Source organism: Ursus americanus, chromosome 9, assembly GCF_024610735.1.
Source record: "Ursus americanus isolate L20-20 chromosome 9, mUrsAme1.1.p, whole genome shotgun sequence".
Classification (NCBI taxonomy): domain Eukaryota; kingdom Metazoa; phylum Chordata; class Mammalia; order Carnivora; family Ursidae; genus Ursus; species Ursus americanus.
Window position 1 is genome coordinate 50721229 of NC_142135.1, and position 15489 is coordinate 50736717.

Genomic DNA, 15489 nt, shown 5'->3' on the forward strand with positions numbered 1-15489 from the left:
ATAACTAGGAATTAGACTATTTGTCTAATGAAAGATGTATATTACTCCAGATCTTTGAGAAATTTCTCAGTAGTTTTATACTTCTGTGTAGAGCTCTTGTACATGTTTATTGTTTAGAACACTTTTTCAGATGTTAATTCCTGTCAAATTGATGTAGATTGAATGCAATCCATCAAAATCCTAATGGTTTGGGTGAAGTTGTAAGGTGGGAGGGCTAACAACGTATGTGGAAATATAGCCAAAAATAGCAAAGACCTCTTAAAGTACAATAGTGAAGTTAGAAGACTACACCATTAGTTATCAAGACTCATTATAAAGGTACCATAATTAAAACAGTGATACTACTAGCACAAAGATCTTCAAATAGACCAATGGAATAGTGTTCAGAAATAGACCAACATATAGAGCTATCTAGTTTATGATAATTAATGCGATAAGGAAAAGATGGTCTTTTTAGTAAAGGTGTGGAATCAATATGAACATCCAAAGGGGGAAAAATCTTGATCCACATGCACAAATCAATTGTGGATGTGGATCATGCACAACTGATGAAAGATGAAGCTTCTAGAAAATAGCATAGGAGAATAGCTTCCTGTCTTTGTGGTAAACAACAATTTGGTAAACAGGGCACAAAAACACTCATCATAAAGGATCACTGATTGATCGGGCTACTTTTATCTACTTTTATCTAAATATATGAGGAGAGTCAGAGGGCAACCCCCAAAGTTTGCAATAATATATCTGACTAATTCTACAATATAAATATATATTATATATTATATAAATAGATTATATAAATTATATATATAAATATATAAATAAATAACTCCTTACCAGTGAAAAAAATAATTGGGACTCTGGTCCAAGATGACTATGTAGGAAGATCCCGAGCTCACCTCCACACATCAAATCTACACTCAAATTGTAAAGCAATTCCTCCTGAAAAATTGAGGGCTTACTAAACAGCTTCTGCAAAAAAGACCACATAAAGAATGGCAAGAGGGATAGAGACAGTTATGAAGGGAACCCCCACCCAGGACACACATTGCAGTGGGGAGGTATAGTACTGAAGGACTATGAGCAGATTTGTGAGTCCTGGGGCACACACAAAAAAGCAATGGTTTAAAAGAGCAAATAGAATATAAAGAAACTAGCCCTAGAATCCTATCCTATGGCAAGGGATCTGCTAGAACTCTCCAGGTCAGAGGGGCTGGTGAGCCCCACAGTTTACATCCCCCTTCCACCTTGATAGTGTGGATGGGAGCAATGTCCAGGTGCCATTGCTGGTCTTACCCCCCCTCAGTGAGCCCCCAGTCCCTAATACATACCAGGTCTAGCTGTCTTACCAAGGTGGCGTGACAAACACTGGGACACTCCTAATAAGTGCTCACTATATGTAGCTCCAGCAGTTGCACAAGGTGCAACAGGTGTAAACCATACCACTTTGGTTTCAGGTGGCCTCCTGGCTCACACCTGCTTCAGCCACCCCACCAAGGTGCCCCCTATGCACCCTGTCCTGGGACACCCTGCTTGGCACTGGCCTTGGCTCCAGTCCCTCTGCCAGGGCACACCCTGTGCTGAGCGCACACTGACTTATACCCACTTCAGCTTCAGCTATATTCCCAGGGTTCCTCCTGTATAGAGTGCCCCAGGACCCTCCAGTTTGTGCCCCATCTTCGCTTCAGCTCCCCCAAACCTGGGGTGGCCCTGTGATGAGTGCCACAGGCCTTACTGGTCTGGGCCTCACCATGGCTCCAGCTGACCTGCCAGGGTGCCCTGTGTATAGAAAACCCTGGGACAACCTGGGTTGTACCCACTTCAGCTATCTTGCCAAGATACCCTCTACACAGAGAGCCTAGAGACTGCCCCCAGCCTATGCCTACTTCAGCTGACCTACCAGGGCACTCTCTGTGCAGAGTCCCAGGATCACCCCAGCCCATGCCCACTTCAGCTCTGGCCATCCCACCAGGCAGCCCCAGCGGAGTGTCCAGAGACCCCCATGCCAGTCACAGCTCTAGGCAGCCAGCCAAAGTTACCAGGCACACAATCTGCACAGGGGATGACCATACACAAGACCATTCCTTCAAGTTTAGGAGAAGCAGCTATTCTACCTAATTCATAGAAACAAAGTCAAGCAAAATGGGGAGACAGAAGAATATATTCCAAATGAAAGAACAAGACAGAACCCAAAAAACTAAATGAAACAGGAATAATCAATATGCCTGATAAAGAGTTTAAAGTGATGATTGTAAAGATGCTCATCAGACTGTAAGAACAAAATGAGAACTGTGAAAAGAGATAAAAGATATAAAAAAATAGAACCAGGGTTGAAGAATACAATAACTGAAATGAAAACTACACTAGAAGGAATCAACAGTATTAGTGGATGCAGAAGAATGGATCAGCCATTTGGAAGACAGGGCAGTGGAAAGCACCCAAGCTGAACAGCAAAAAGAAAAAAATAATTTTTAAAAATGACAGGTTAGGGGAGCTTTTGGACAACATCAAGAGAACATTTACATTATAGGTGTCCCAGGAAGAGAGAGAGAGAGAGAGAGGGATGGAGAGAGAGACAGAAAGGGGCAGAAAACTTATTTGAAAGAATTAATGGCTGAAAACTTCCCTAACCTAGGGAAGGAAATAGACATCCAGTTCAGGAAACACAGAGATCCAAACAAGATGAGCCCAAGGAGGTCCACCCAAAAACACATAATAGTTAAAACAGCAAGGGTTAAAGATAAAACTAGAATTTTTAAAGCATCAAGAGAAGCAACAAAGTTAGGTATAGGAAACTCCATAAGACTATCAGCTAATTTTTCAGCAGGAACTTTGCAGACCAGAGGGGAGTGGCATAATATATTCAAAGAGCTTAAAGGAAAAAAGTGTACAATCAAAAATACTCTACCCAGCAAGCTTATTCAGAATTGAAAGAGAAGAATTTCACAGAAAAAAGGTTGAGTTCATCACCACTAAACAAGCCTTATAAGATGTTGAAGGGAATCCGGGGCCCCTGGGTGGCTCAGTCAGTTAAGCGTCTGACTCTTGATTTCAGCTCAGGTCATGATCTCAGTCAGGGTCATGAGGTCAAGCGTCACGTTGGGCTCCAAACTCAGCAGGAAGTCTGCTTCTCTCTCTCTATCCTGCCCCTCCCCTCTAGTGCTCTATGTAAAATAAAATATTTTTTAAAAAAGAGATTAAAGGGAATTCTTTACGGCAGTTAAGATGGCGGACGAGTAGGGGACCCCTTTTTCAGCCGGTCCCTTGAGTCGAGTTGCATAGGTACCAGACCAGCCTGAACATCCACGGAATCGGAATCAACATGAGACGCAGGAAGATACATCTGGATCTCTACAAATGAACATCTCCAGCACTGAGTATTGAGGTATGAAGCGGGGATCCGTGAAACTGTGCACAGATATTGGAAGATAAAAGGAAGGGGGAGGGAGCCGCCGCGTTCGGGCACCGGGAAGCGGTAGCCACCTGCACGGGGGAGCGGGCAGACTCTCGGACCGGCACCCGCAAGAGAGCAGACTGAGACCGTGAGCCAGGGAATGTGTGCAACCAGACTGAAAACTGGAGTTCCGGTGTGCTCACTGGAACCAGACTGAGACCAGGAGCTCCGGGAGCGCGCGGGGGCGGCTGGCAGTTGGCGGTGTTAGAAACACAAAGGACAGAGACGCACCGGCCCTAGAAGTGAGGGCTGAGACGCCGGTTGTGGGGCGCACATCCCGGGATGCAAAAGGGTTGAGCAGCACCAACAGAATCAGAGTTAAAGTGGTCAGAACATCAGTGGAGAACGGTCCGCGATCCCTCTGTTCTGAAACAGAGGCTGAGATTTGGCCACTACTGCTCTGACTCTCAGAAGAGGCACAGCAAACCGCCAGGGAAAGCCGCCAGAGAACAGAAGCCTGGAATAGTGGCTCACAGTGTGCCCATCCCCATCCCCCCTCACAGGGGACATGGAGACTCTACCCAAACAGGGTTGCCTGAATATTGGAGTGGCAGGCCCCTCCCCCAGAAGGCAGTCTGAAAAATCAAGAAGCCCACATCCCTAAGATCCCTATAAAACAAGGGCGCACGGCCTGGGTCCCGGTCAATAATTTGGGTTCTGGACAACCCCGCAACCTCTCCTCATCAGAATGACAAGAAGGAGAAATACCCCCCAGCAAAGAAAAGATAATGAGTCTGTGGCCTCTGCCACAGAACTAATGGATATGGATATAACCAAATTATCAGAAATGGAATTCAGAGTAACAATGGTCAAGATGATGTGTAGACTTGAAAAAAGTATTAACGAAAATGTTAATGAGAATATAGAATCTCTAAGGGCAGAAATGAGAGCGAATCTGGCAGAAATTAAAAATTCTATGAGCCAAATGCAGTCAAAACTAGAGGCTCTGACGGCCAAGGTCACTGAGGCAGAAGAACGTATTAGCGAGTTGGAGGATGGGTTAGTAGAAGAAAAAGCTAAAGGAGAATCTGGACTCAAAAAAACCCACACTCAGGAATGTAGGTTACGGGAGATTACTGACTCAATGAAACGTTCTAATGTCAGAATCATCGGCATCCCCGAGGGGGTGGAGAAAAACAGAGGTCTAGAAGAGATATTTGAACAAATTGTAGCTGAAAACTTCCCTAATCTAGCAAGGGAAACAAACATTCGTGTCCCAGAGGCAGAGAGGACCCCTCCCAAGTTCAACCACGACAAACCTACGCCACGTCACGTCATAGTGCAATTCGCAAATATTAGATCCAAGGATACAGTATTGAAAGTGGCCAGGGCAAAGAAATTTCTCACGTACCAAGGCAAAGTTATCAGAATTATGTCAGACCTGTCTACACAGACCTGGAATGAGAGAAAGGGTTGGGGGGGGGGGCATTTTTAAAGCTCTTTCAGAGAAAAACATGCAGCCAAAGATCCTTTATCCAGCAAGGCTGTCATTCAGAATTGATGCAGAAATAAAGACCTTCCAGAATTGCCAGTCACTGACCAATTTCGTAACCACGAAACCAGTCCTATGGGAGATATTAAGGGGGGGTTCTATAAAAGTAAAAAGGCCCCAAGAGTGATACAGAACAGAAAGTCACAATCTATAGAAGCAAAGACTTTACTGGAAACATGGCATCATTAAAATCATCTCTCTCAATAATCAATCTCAATGTAAATGGCCTAAATGCTCCCATAAAACACCACAGGGTTGCAGATTGAATAAAAAGACATGACCCATCCATTTGCTGTCTACAAGAGACTCATTTTGAACCTAAAGATACATTCAGACTGAAAGTAAAGGGATGGAATACCATCTTTCACGACAATGGACCTCAAAAGAAAGCTGGGGTAGCAATTCTCATATCAGACAGATTGGATTTTAAACTAAAGACTATAGTTAGAGACACAGAAGGGCACTATATTATTCTTAAAGGATGTATCCAACAAGTGGATATGACAATTATAAATATATATGCCCCCACCAGGGGAGCAGCAAGATACACAAGCCAACTCTTAACCACAATAAAGAGACATATAGATAAAAATAAGCTAATAGTAGGAGACCTCAACACTCCACTATCAGCAATAGACAGATCACCTAAGCAAGAAATCAGCAAAGAAACAAGAGCTTTGAATGCCATACTCGACGAGTTGGACCTCATAGATATATAGAGAACACTACACCCCAGAACAAAAGAATACTCATTCTATTCTAATGCCCATGGAACATTCTCAAGAATAGACCATGTTCTGGGTCACAAAACAGGTCTCAACCGATACCAAAAGACTGAAATTATTCCCTGCATATTCTCAGACCACAATGCTCTGAAATTGGAACTCAACCACAAGGAAAAATCTGGAAGAAATTCAAACACTTGGAGACTAAGAACCATCTGCTCAGGAATGACTCGATAAACCAGGAAATCAAAAATAATTTAAACAATTTATGGAGACCAACGAGAATGAAAACACAACGGTCCAAAACCTATGGGATACTGCAAAGGCAGTCCTAAGGGGGAAATACATAGCCATCCAAGCCTCACTCAAAAGAATAGAAAAATCTAAAATGCAGTTTTTATATTCTCACCTCAAGAAGCTGGAACAGCAACAGAGGGACAGGCCTAATCCACACAAAAGGAAGCAGCTGACCAAGATTAGAGCAGAAATCAATGAATTAGAAACAAGGAGTACAGTAGAGCAGATCAACAGAACTAGAAGCTGGTTCTTTGAGAGAATCAATAAAATTGACAGGCCACTGGCAAGACTTATCCAAAAGAATAGAGAAAGGACCCAAATTAATAAAATTATGAATGAAAAAGGAGAGGTCACAACCAACACCAATGAAATTGGAAGGATTATTAGAAACTTTTATCAACAGCTATATGCCAATAAATTAGGCAATCTGGAAGAGATGGAGGCCTTCCTGGAAACCTATAAACTACCAAGACTGAAACAGGAAGAAATTGACTTTTTAAACAGGCCAATTAATTATGAAGAGATTGAGTCAGTGATAAACAACCTCCCAAATAACAAAACTCCAGGCCTGGACAGTTTTCCTGGGGAATTCTACCAAACATTCAAAGAAGAAATAATACTTATTCTCCTAAAGCTATTTCAAAAAATAGAAACAGAAGGAAAGCTACCAAACTCATTCTATGAGGACAATATTACCTTGATCCCCAAACCAGGCAAAGACCCCATCAAAAAGGAGAATTACAGACCGATTTCCCTAATGAATATGGACACCAAAATCCTCAACAAGATCCTGGTTAATAGAATCCAACAGTACATTAAAAGGATTATCCATCATGACCAAGTGGGATTCATCCCTGGGATGCAAGGGTGGTTCAACATTCGCAAATCGATCGGTGTCTTAGATTTTATCCAGAAAGAAAAATTCAAAAATCATATGATTCTCTCAATAGATGCAGAAAAAGCATTTGACAAAATACAGCATCCTTTCCTGATTAAAACCTTTCAGAGTGTAGGGATAGAGGGTACATTCCTCAATCTCATAAAAACCATCTATGAAAAACCTACAGCAAATATTCTCAATGGGGAAAAGCTGGAAGCCTTTCCCTTAAGATCAGGAACACGACAAGGATGCCCACTCTCGCCACTATTATTCAACATAGTACTAGAAGTCCTTGCAACAGCAATCAGGCAACAAAAAGGAATAAAAGGTATCCAAATCAGCAAAGAAGAAGTCAAAATGTCTCTCTTTGCAGATGACATGATGCTCTATATGGAAAACCCAAAAGAATCCACTCCCAAACTATTAGAAATTATAGAGCAATTCAGTAAGGTGGTGGGATACAAAATCAATGCTCAGAAATCAGTTGCATTTCTATACACAAATAATGAGATTGAAGAAAGAGAAATTAGGGAATCCATCCCATTTACAATAGCACCAAAAACCATACGTTACCTTGGAATTAACTTAACCAGAGATGTAAAGACCTATATTCTAGAAACTATAAATCACTCTTGAGAGACATTGAGGAAGACACAAAACGATGGAAAAATATTCCATGCTCATGGATCGGAAGAACTAACATAGTTAAAATGTCCATGCTACCCAGAGCAATCTACACTTTCAATGCTATCCCGATCAAAATACTGATGACATTTTTCAAAGAAGTGGAACAAATAGTCCTTAAATTTGTATGGAACCAGAAAAGGCCCCAAATTGCCAAGGAACTGTTGTAAAGGAAAATAAAGCTGGGGGTATCACAGTGCCGGATTTCGAGCTGTACTACAAAGCTGTGATCACAGAGACAGCATGGTACTGGCACAGAAACGGACACATAGACCAATGGAACAGAATAGAGAACCCAGAAATGGACCCTCGGCTCTTTGGGCAACTAATCTTTGATAAAGCAGGAAAAAACATCCGGTGGGAAAAAGACAGTCTCTTCAATAAATGGTGCCTGGAAAATTGGACAGCTACATGCAAAAGAATGAAACTTGACCACTCTCTCACACCATACACAAAAATAAACTCCAAATGGATGAAAGAGCTCGATGTGAGACAGGAATCCATCAAAATCCTAGAGGAGAACATAGGCAGCAACCTCTACGACATGGGCCAAAGCAACTTTTTCATGACACATCTCCAAAGGCAAGAGAAACAAAAGATAAAATGAACTTGTGGGACTTCATCAAGATAAAAAGCTTCTGCACAGCCAAGGAAACAGTCAAAAAAACTAAGAGGCAGCCCATGGAATGGGAGAATATATTTGCAGATGATGCTACAGATAAACAACTGGTATCCAAGATCTACAAAGAACTTCTCAAACTCAATACGTGAGAAACAAATAAACAAATCAAAAAATGGGCAGAAAATACGAACAGACACTTTTCTAATGAAGACATACAAATGGCTAACAGACACATGAAAAAATGTTCAAAATCATTAGCCATCAGGGAAATTCAAATCAAAACCACACTGAGATACCACCTTACGCCAGTTAGAATGGCAAAAATAGACAAGGCAAGAAACAACGATTGTTGGAGAGGATGTGGAGAAAGGGGATCCCTCCTACATTGTTGGTGGGAATGCAAGTTGGTACAGCCACTCTGGAAAACAGTGTGGAGGTCCCTTAAAAAGTTAAAAATTGAGCTACCCTATGACCCAGCCATTGCACTACTGGGTGTTTACCCCAAAGATACAGATGTAGTGAAGAGAAGGGCCATATGCACCCCAATGTTCATAGCAGCAATGTCCACAATAGCTAAGTCGTGGAAGGAGCCGAGATGCCCTTCAACAGATGACTGGATTAAGAAGTTGTGGTCCATATATACAGTGGAATATTACTCAGCTATCAGAGAGAACGAATTCTCAACATTTGCTTCAACATGGACGGCACTGGAGGAGATAATGCTAAGTGAAATAAGATTTCTCTCATCTATGGAACATAAGAACTAGGATGATCGGTAGGGGAAGAAAGGGATAAAGAAAGGGGGGTAATCAGAAGGGGAAATGAAACATGAGAGACTATGGACTATGAGAAACAAACTGAGGGCCTCAGAGGGGAGGAGGGTGGGGGAATGGGATAGGCCGGTGATGGGTAGTAAGGAGGGCACGTATTGCATGGTGCACTGGGTGTTATACACAACTAATGAATCATTGAGCCTTACATCGGAAACTGGGGATGTACTGTATGGTGACTAACATAATAAAATAAAAAATCATTATATATAAAAAAAAAAGACCTAAATGTGAGACTTGAAACCATAAAAATCCTGGAAAAGAACACAGGCAGCAATGTCTCTGACACTGATAGTAGCAACATTTTTCTAGATAGCTCTCCTGAGGCAAGGGACATAAAAGCAAAAATTAACTCTTGGGACTACATCAAAATAAAAAGCTTCTGCACAGCATAGGAAGCAATCAACAAAAATAAAAGACAACCTACTGAATGGGAGAAGATATTTTTAAATGACATGTCCAATAAAGGGTTAGTATCTAAACTATATAAAGAACTAATACAACTGCACACCCAAAAAACAAGCCAATTAAAAAATGGGCAGAACACATGAACAGACATTTCTCCAAAAAAGATACCCAGATGGCCAACAGACACATGAAAAAATGTTCAACATCACTCATCATCAGGGAAATGCAAATCAAAACTATAATGAGATATCACTTCACACATGTCAGAATGGCTAAAGTAAAAAAAACACAAGAAACAAGTGTTGGTGAGGATGTGGAGAAAAAGAAACCCTTGGACACTATTGGTGGGAATGCAAACTGGTACACCCACTATGGAAAACAGTATGGGGGGAGTGTCTCAAGAAGTTAAAAATAGAACTACCCTATGATCCAGTAATCACACTACTTGATATCTACCCCAAATATACAAAAACACTAATTCAAAGGGATACACGCAGCCCAATATTTAGAGCAGAATTATTTACAATAGCCAAATTACGGAAACAGCCCAAATGTTCATTGATAGATAAATGGATAAAGAAGATGTAGTATATATACAATGGAATATTATTCAGCCAAGAAAATGAAATGTTGCCATTTGCAACAACATGGATGGAGCTAGAGAGTATAATGCTAAGTGAAATAGATCAGAGAAAGACAAATAGATGATTTCACTCATATGTAGAATTTAAGAAACAAATAAACAGAGGAAAAAAGGAGGGGGGTGGAGAGAGAAATGAAGAAATAGACTCTTAACAATAGAGAACATGTTGATGGTTACCAGAGGTGGGGAGATGGGTGAAATAGGTGATGGGGATTAAGGAAGGCAGTTGTGATTAGCACTGGGTGTTGTATGGAATTGTTGAATCACTATATTGTACACTGAAACTAATATAACACTGTATATTAACTACAATGGAATTAAAAACAACAAAAAGAATTATAATAAAAAAAGGTGCAGGACCAGATGGATTCACAGGTGAATTGTACCAAACATTTAAAGAAGAGCTAATACCAGTTAATATCTATTCTTCTCAATCTAGTCCAAAAAAATAGAAGAGGAAGGAGAGCTTCCAATTCATTTTATGAGGCCAGCATTACCCTGATACCAGAATCAGACAAAGACTACAAAAAAAGAAAACTGATCGTAAAATTTGTATGGTACCACAAAAGAGCCCACACAGCCAAAGCGCTCAAGAAATACGGAGCTGGAGGTATCACAATCCTAGATCTCACCATACACCACAAAGTTGTAATCAAAACAGTATGGTGCTGGCATAAAAATAGATGCATAAATTAATGGAAAAGGATAGTGAGTCCATAAATAAACCCACACTTATATGGTCGACTAGTCTACAATAACACAGGCAAGAATATACAATGGTGAAGAAGATAGTCTCTTCAATAAATGGTGCTGGGAAAACAGGACAGCTACATGCAAAACAATGAAACTGGACCACTTTCTTACACCATATACAAAAATAAACTCAAAATGAATTAAAGACCTAAATGTGACATCTGAAACCAGAAAAATCCTAGAAGAAAACATAGATAATAATTTCTTTGACATCTTCCTTAGCAACATTTTTCTAGATAAGTCTCCTAAGGCAAGGTAAACAAAAGCAAAAATAAACTACTGGGACTATATCAAAATAAACTTTTGCACATTGAAGGAAACCATCAACAAAATGAAAAGGCAAAATGAAAGGGTGCCTGGGTGGCTCAGTCGCTAAGCGTCTGCCTTCCGCTTGGGTCATGATCCCAGCGTTCTGGGATCAAGCCCTGCATCAGGCTCCCTGCTCAGCAGGAAGCCTGCTTCTCCCTCTTCCACTCTCCTTGCTTGTGTTCCCTCTCTCGCTGCCTCTCTCTCTGTCAAATAAATAAATAAAATCTTAAAAAAAAAATGAAAAGGCAACCTATTGAATGGGAGAAGATATTCACAGATGATATAGCTGATAAGGGTTTAATATCTGAAATATGTAAAGAACATATACAACTCCACACCAAAAAAACAAATAATCTGATTAAAAATGGGCAGAGGACCTGAATAGACATTTTCCTCCAAGAAGACATACAGATGTTCAAGCAACACATGAAAAGATACTCAACATCACTCATAATCAGGGAAATGCAAATCAAAACCACAATGAGATATCAGCTTACACCTGTCAGAAAGTCTAGAATCAAAAAGACAAGAAATGAGGTTGGTGAGGATGTGAAAAAAAGGGAACCTTCATGCATTGTTGGTAGGAATGTAAACTGATGCATCCACTGAGGAAAACAGTTATGAAGTTCCCTCAAAAAATTAAAAATAGAAATACCATATGATCCATTAATTCCATTACTGGATATTTACCCAAAGAAAACAAAACACTAATTTGAAAAGATATATGCGCCCCTATGTGTATTGCAGCATTATTTACAATAGCAGATATGAAAGTAACCCAAGTGTCCACTTGATAGATGAATGGATAAAGAAGATGTGGTCCTTATGTAAATGGAGTAGTACACAGACATAGAAAAGGATGAGATTTTGCCATTTGTAACAACATGGATGGACCTAGACAGTACTATGCTAAGCGAAATAAATCAGAGAAATTCTATATGATTTCACTTGTATGTGGAATGTAAAAACCAAGACAGACGAATAAACAAAAAGCTGAAACATACTCATAAATATGGAGAACTAATTGTGGCAGAGGAGAGGGGTGCAGGAATGGGAAAAATGGGTGAAGGGGGTGGGAAGTATAGATCTGCAGTTATGGAATGAATAAGTCATGGGGATAAAAGGTGCAGCACAGGGAATACTGTCACTGGCATTTTAATAGCACTGTATGGGGACAGATGGTAGCTACGCTTGTGGGGAGCATAGCATAGGCACAGAATTGTCCAATCACTATGTCGTGTACCTGAAACTAATGTAACATTGTGCGTCCAATTATACTTCAATGAAAAAAGATGAAGATAATTACAAAATAGGCAAATCACTTGAACACATACTCCATAAGTATATACACAAATAAGCAAATGTAAAAGTGCTTAATATCATGTTATCCAAGAAATCCAAGTTAAAATAATGACATACCACTACACACAGCAGAATGATTAGCACAAAACAAATGCAGCAACATCAAAAACAAACCAAATGAACCCAGTGATTCCAAGAACTGATAAGGATGCGAAGCATCCGGCTGCATCTATCACTCCAGCAGTTCCGCCCTTTTTGAAGCTGGCAGTGAGGTCCTCATTTACAGAAGCCAAATCTTTCCTGCCTTTGACTTGACCTCTCTGCAGTTCTTCCCCTTTGCTTGTTCTGTGTTTTTAAATATCACACTTAAAATTCTCATCGTCCACTGCTTCTCAGCCCCTGCCTTCTCTCTCTGTGGTAATGACGCGGCTATGGCGTGCCATCCGCGGGCTGCTCTCAAGTCACTGAGGAAACACAGGCATGCTCATGACTTCAACTATCACACCTATGCCACTCATTCCCAAATCTCGAGGCAAGGGCCACACTTCCCTTTTGAGTCCTCACCCTGATTCTCCAGCTCCTTGCTGGACATTCCCTTCTGAATATCTTCTCCTTTTATCAGCTCAACAGGTCTCTAACCAAACTAATTTCTGCTCAGAATTTTCTGCTATCTTCCTGTAATGTATGCATTTCCTCCCCACCCCCACCTCCTGTCACTCTCAAATTAGAACTGCTTACTTTAATTAATTAATAGAACCAGTTACATTTGATGTTCCCTTTACCCTTATCCCTGCCATCCAATTTATCATTTCCAAAGTTTTTTTTTTTTATAATATGGTCTCTCCTAATATTCCTATCAAATACCCAGCCAAGTAAGCTCTTGTTCTTCACTGGACTCCTGAGTCTTTTCAGATGATATTCTTTCTGCCCCAAATCATCCACAGCACTAATAGTACTAGTAGATCTTTTAGTAACGATAGTAGTAATAGATATTTTTTTATTGTAAAGATACTTTAAGTCACAGTGATTTCCCATTCCTTAGGAACTACCACCAATGCCTAGGACTGTCACTACGGTCACAACATATGTAGAGACATGGTTCTGCTCCCTAATTTAGGACCCAAACAGGACAAATGAAATGTGCTAGGGAATTGGGCATGTTGAACCCAGTGATAAAGACTGGGAATGACGGAGAATAATTTAGTATGCCGTAAAGCACTTTAGGTCGGCACTAAAGAAGTCACGTGCTTCTCAGGGGTCGCTGAGCTGGGCATCAGCATTCAACCCCACAAGTCTTCCAGTTTAAGAAGAATAGCAATATGCCATATGTAATATGTTCTAATTTCTAATATGCTGTATGTGTTCATATCCCTTAGGTTATTTATTCCCTTAAATAACTCATAAAATATTTTCCTTGATAATAAAATTGCTATTAATATTTAACATTTGTTGAACAGTGTACCAGGCATAATGCTAAACACTTGACATTTATGATATTTAATCCTCACAATAACCCAAGGAGGGGTTATTATCTCCATTTTACTGAGGCACATAGATGTTAATTAGCCTAATTTCCCTGCTCAAAGTCACACAACTAAGCAGAGAAACTCATGTAGAGACAGAGCTAGATTCCACAGTCTTAGCCCATTACCTAGTGCTGCTTACCCTGGTTGCATAGCAGAATTGAACCTGAGAGGTTTTTTGTTTTTTAAGATTTTATTTACTTACTTGAGAGAGAGTGCGTGTGAGAGCACAAGTGGGGGAGGGGAAGAGGGAGAGGGACAGCAGACTCCCCACTGAGTGGGAAGCCGGATGTGGGGCTTGATGGCAGGACCCTAAGTTCATGACCTGAGCCAAAGGCAGATGCTTAACCTGCTGAGCCACCCAGGTGCCCTTGGAATAACCTGGGAGTTTTTACAGTATGCCATTGCTGGGTCCCACTTGAGTGAATCTGATTTTCTACGTCTGCGGTGTAGCTTAGCCATCTGTATTTTTTAAAACTTTCCCAGGTGATTCTACTGGGTAGACAGAATTGAGAACCATTAGCTACACACTACTGCTTCCTAGAAGTAACTGATGTCTTACAAGTAGCCAACTCTCCCATCCACCCACCACTCCCTCCCTTCCGCAAACCTCAGAGGGTCTCATAGTATAATTTGATGTTGTCTTAATATTGAAATGTTTTGAGTCACATCCCTTGGTCACCTGGCGAGCCTGATTTGAAAATTCTTGTACCAGCCCTTATTTCCACAAACCAACACTAGGTGGCAGACTACACACAGGGAATCATGTTGAGCATTTCCATTTCAGAAACTTTTTTCCTTTAAATAACCTCACTAGCCAATATTCGAGTTTAACCACATAGTATTAAAACCAGGGTAAATTTTTCATAAATTGAATTCATATTACTTTAAGCAGGGTAAATTTTTCATAAATTGAATTCATATTACTTTAAGCAGAGCCATGAATACCCTGTATATAGTACAGCCTGGATTTAAGTCCTCTTCCTGCTTTAGCTTTAGAAAGTGTTTTGTTCATATATAAAATGAAGTAATTGTCCTTCTTATTATACTCGAGAACACTTTTCCACCAATAGATTTCCATGTCCCTGTCAAATAATTGGCCCATTATAAAAACATTTACAAATATTCTGCTTACCTTTCTCAGGGACTTATCACACGTCCAACCTGCAAGGCAGAGGGTGCTTAGTTCTATATCGCATTTCCCCTTCTCCTTAGAGACCGTGTCTGCTTGGATAATGGAGCTACAGAGGTGGGGGATGTGAGACTCCATATCAGAGTATATTAATGTGATCATGTATTAGGATCTCACAACCAGGAAATTACCCTCACATTCCTGAATTCAAAAGGGCCTAGCCACCACCAAGTTAGCATACCCAGGGCAGCCAAGACAGGGTACACCTGTCTTGAACTTTTTCAAGGTGCAGTGGGGTTCTCCATTCTACTACCTTAGGTTTTCAAGTGTTAAACAATATCCTTCATCTGAATTTACACACGATGAAAGATAGGACTGGAGAGATTTAGTTCAGGCAATCTTCCTAAATACAAATACATGATCACCAGCTCCATGGCT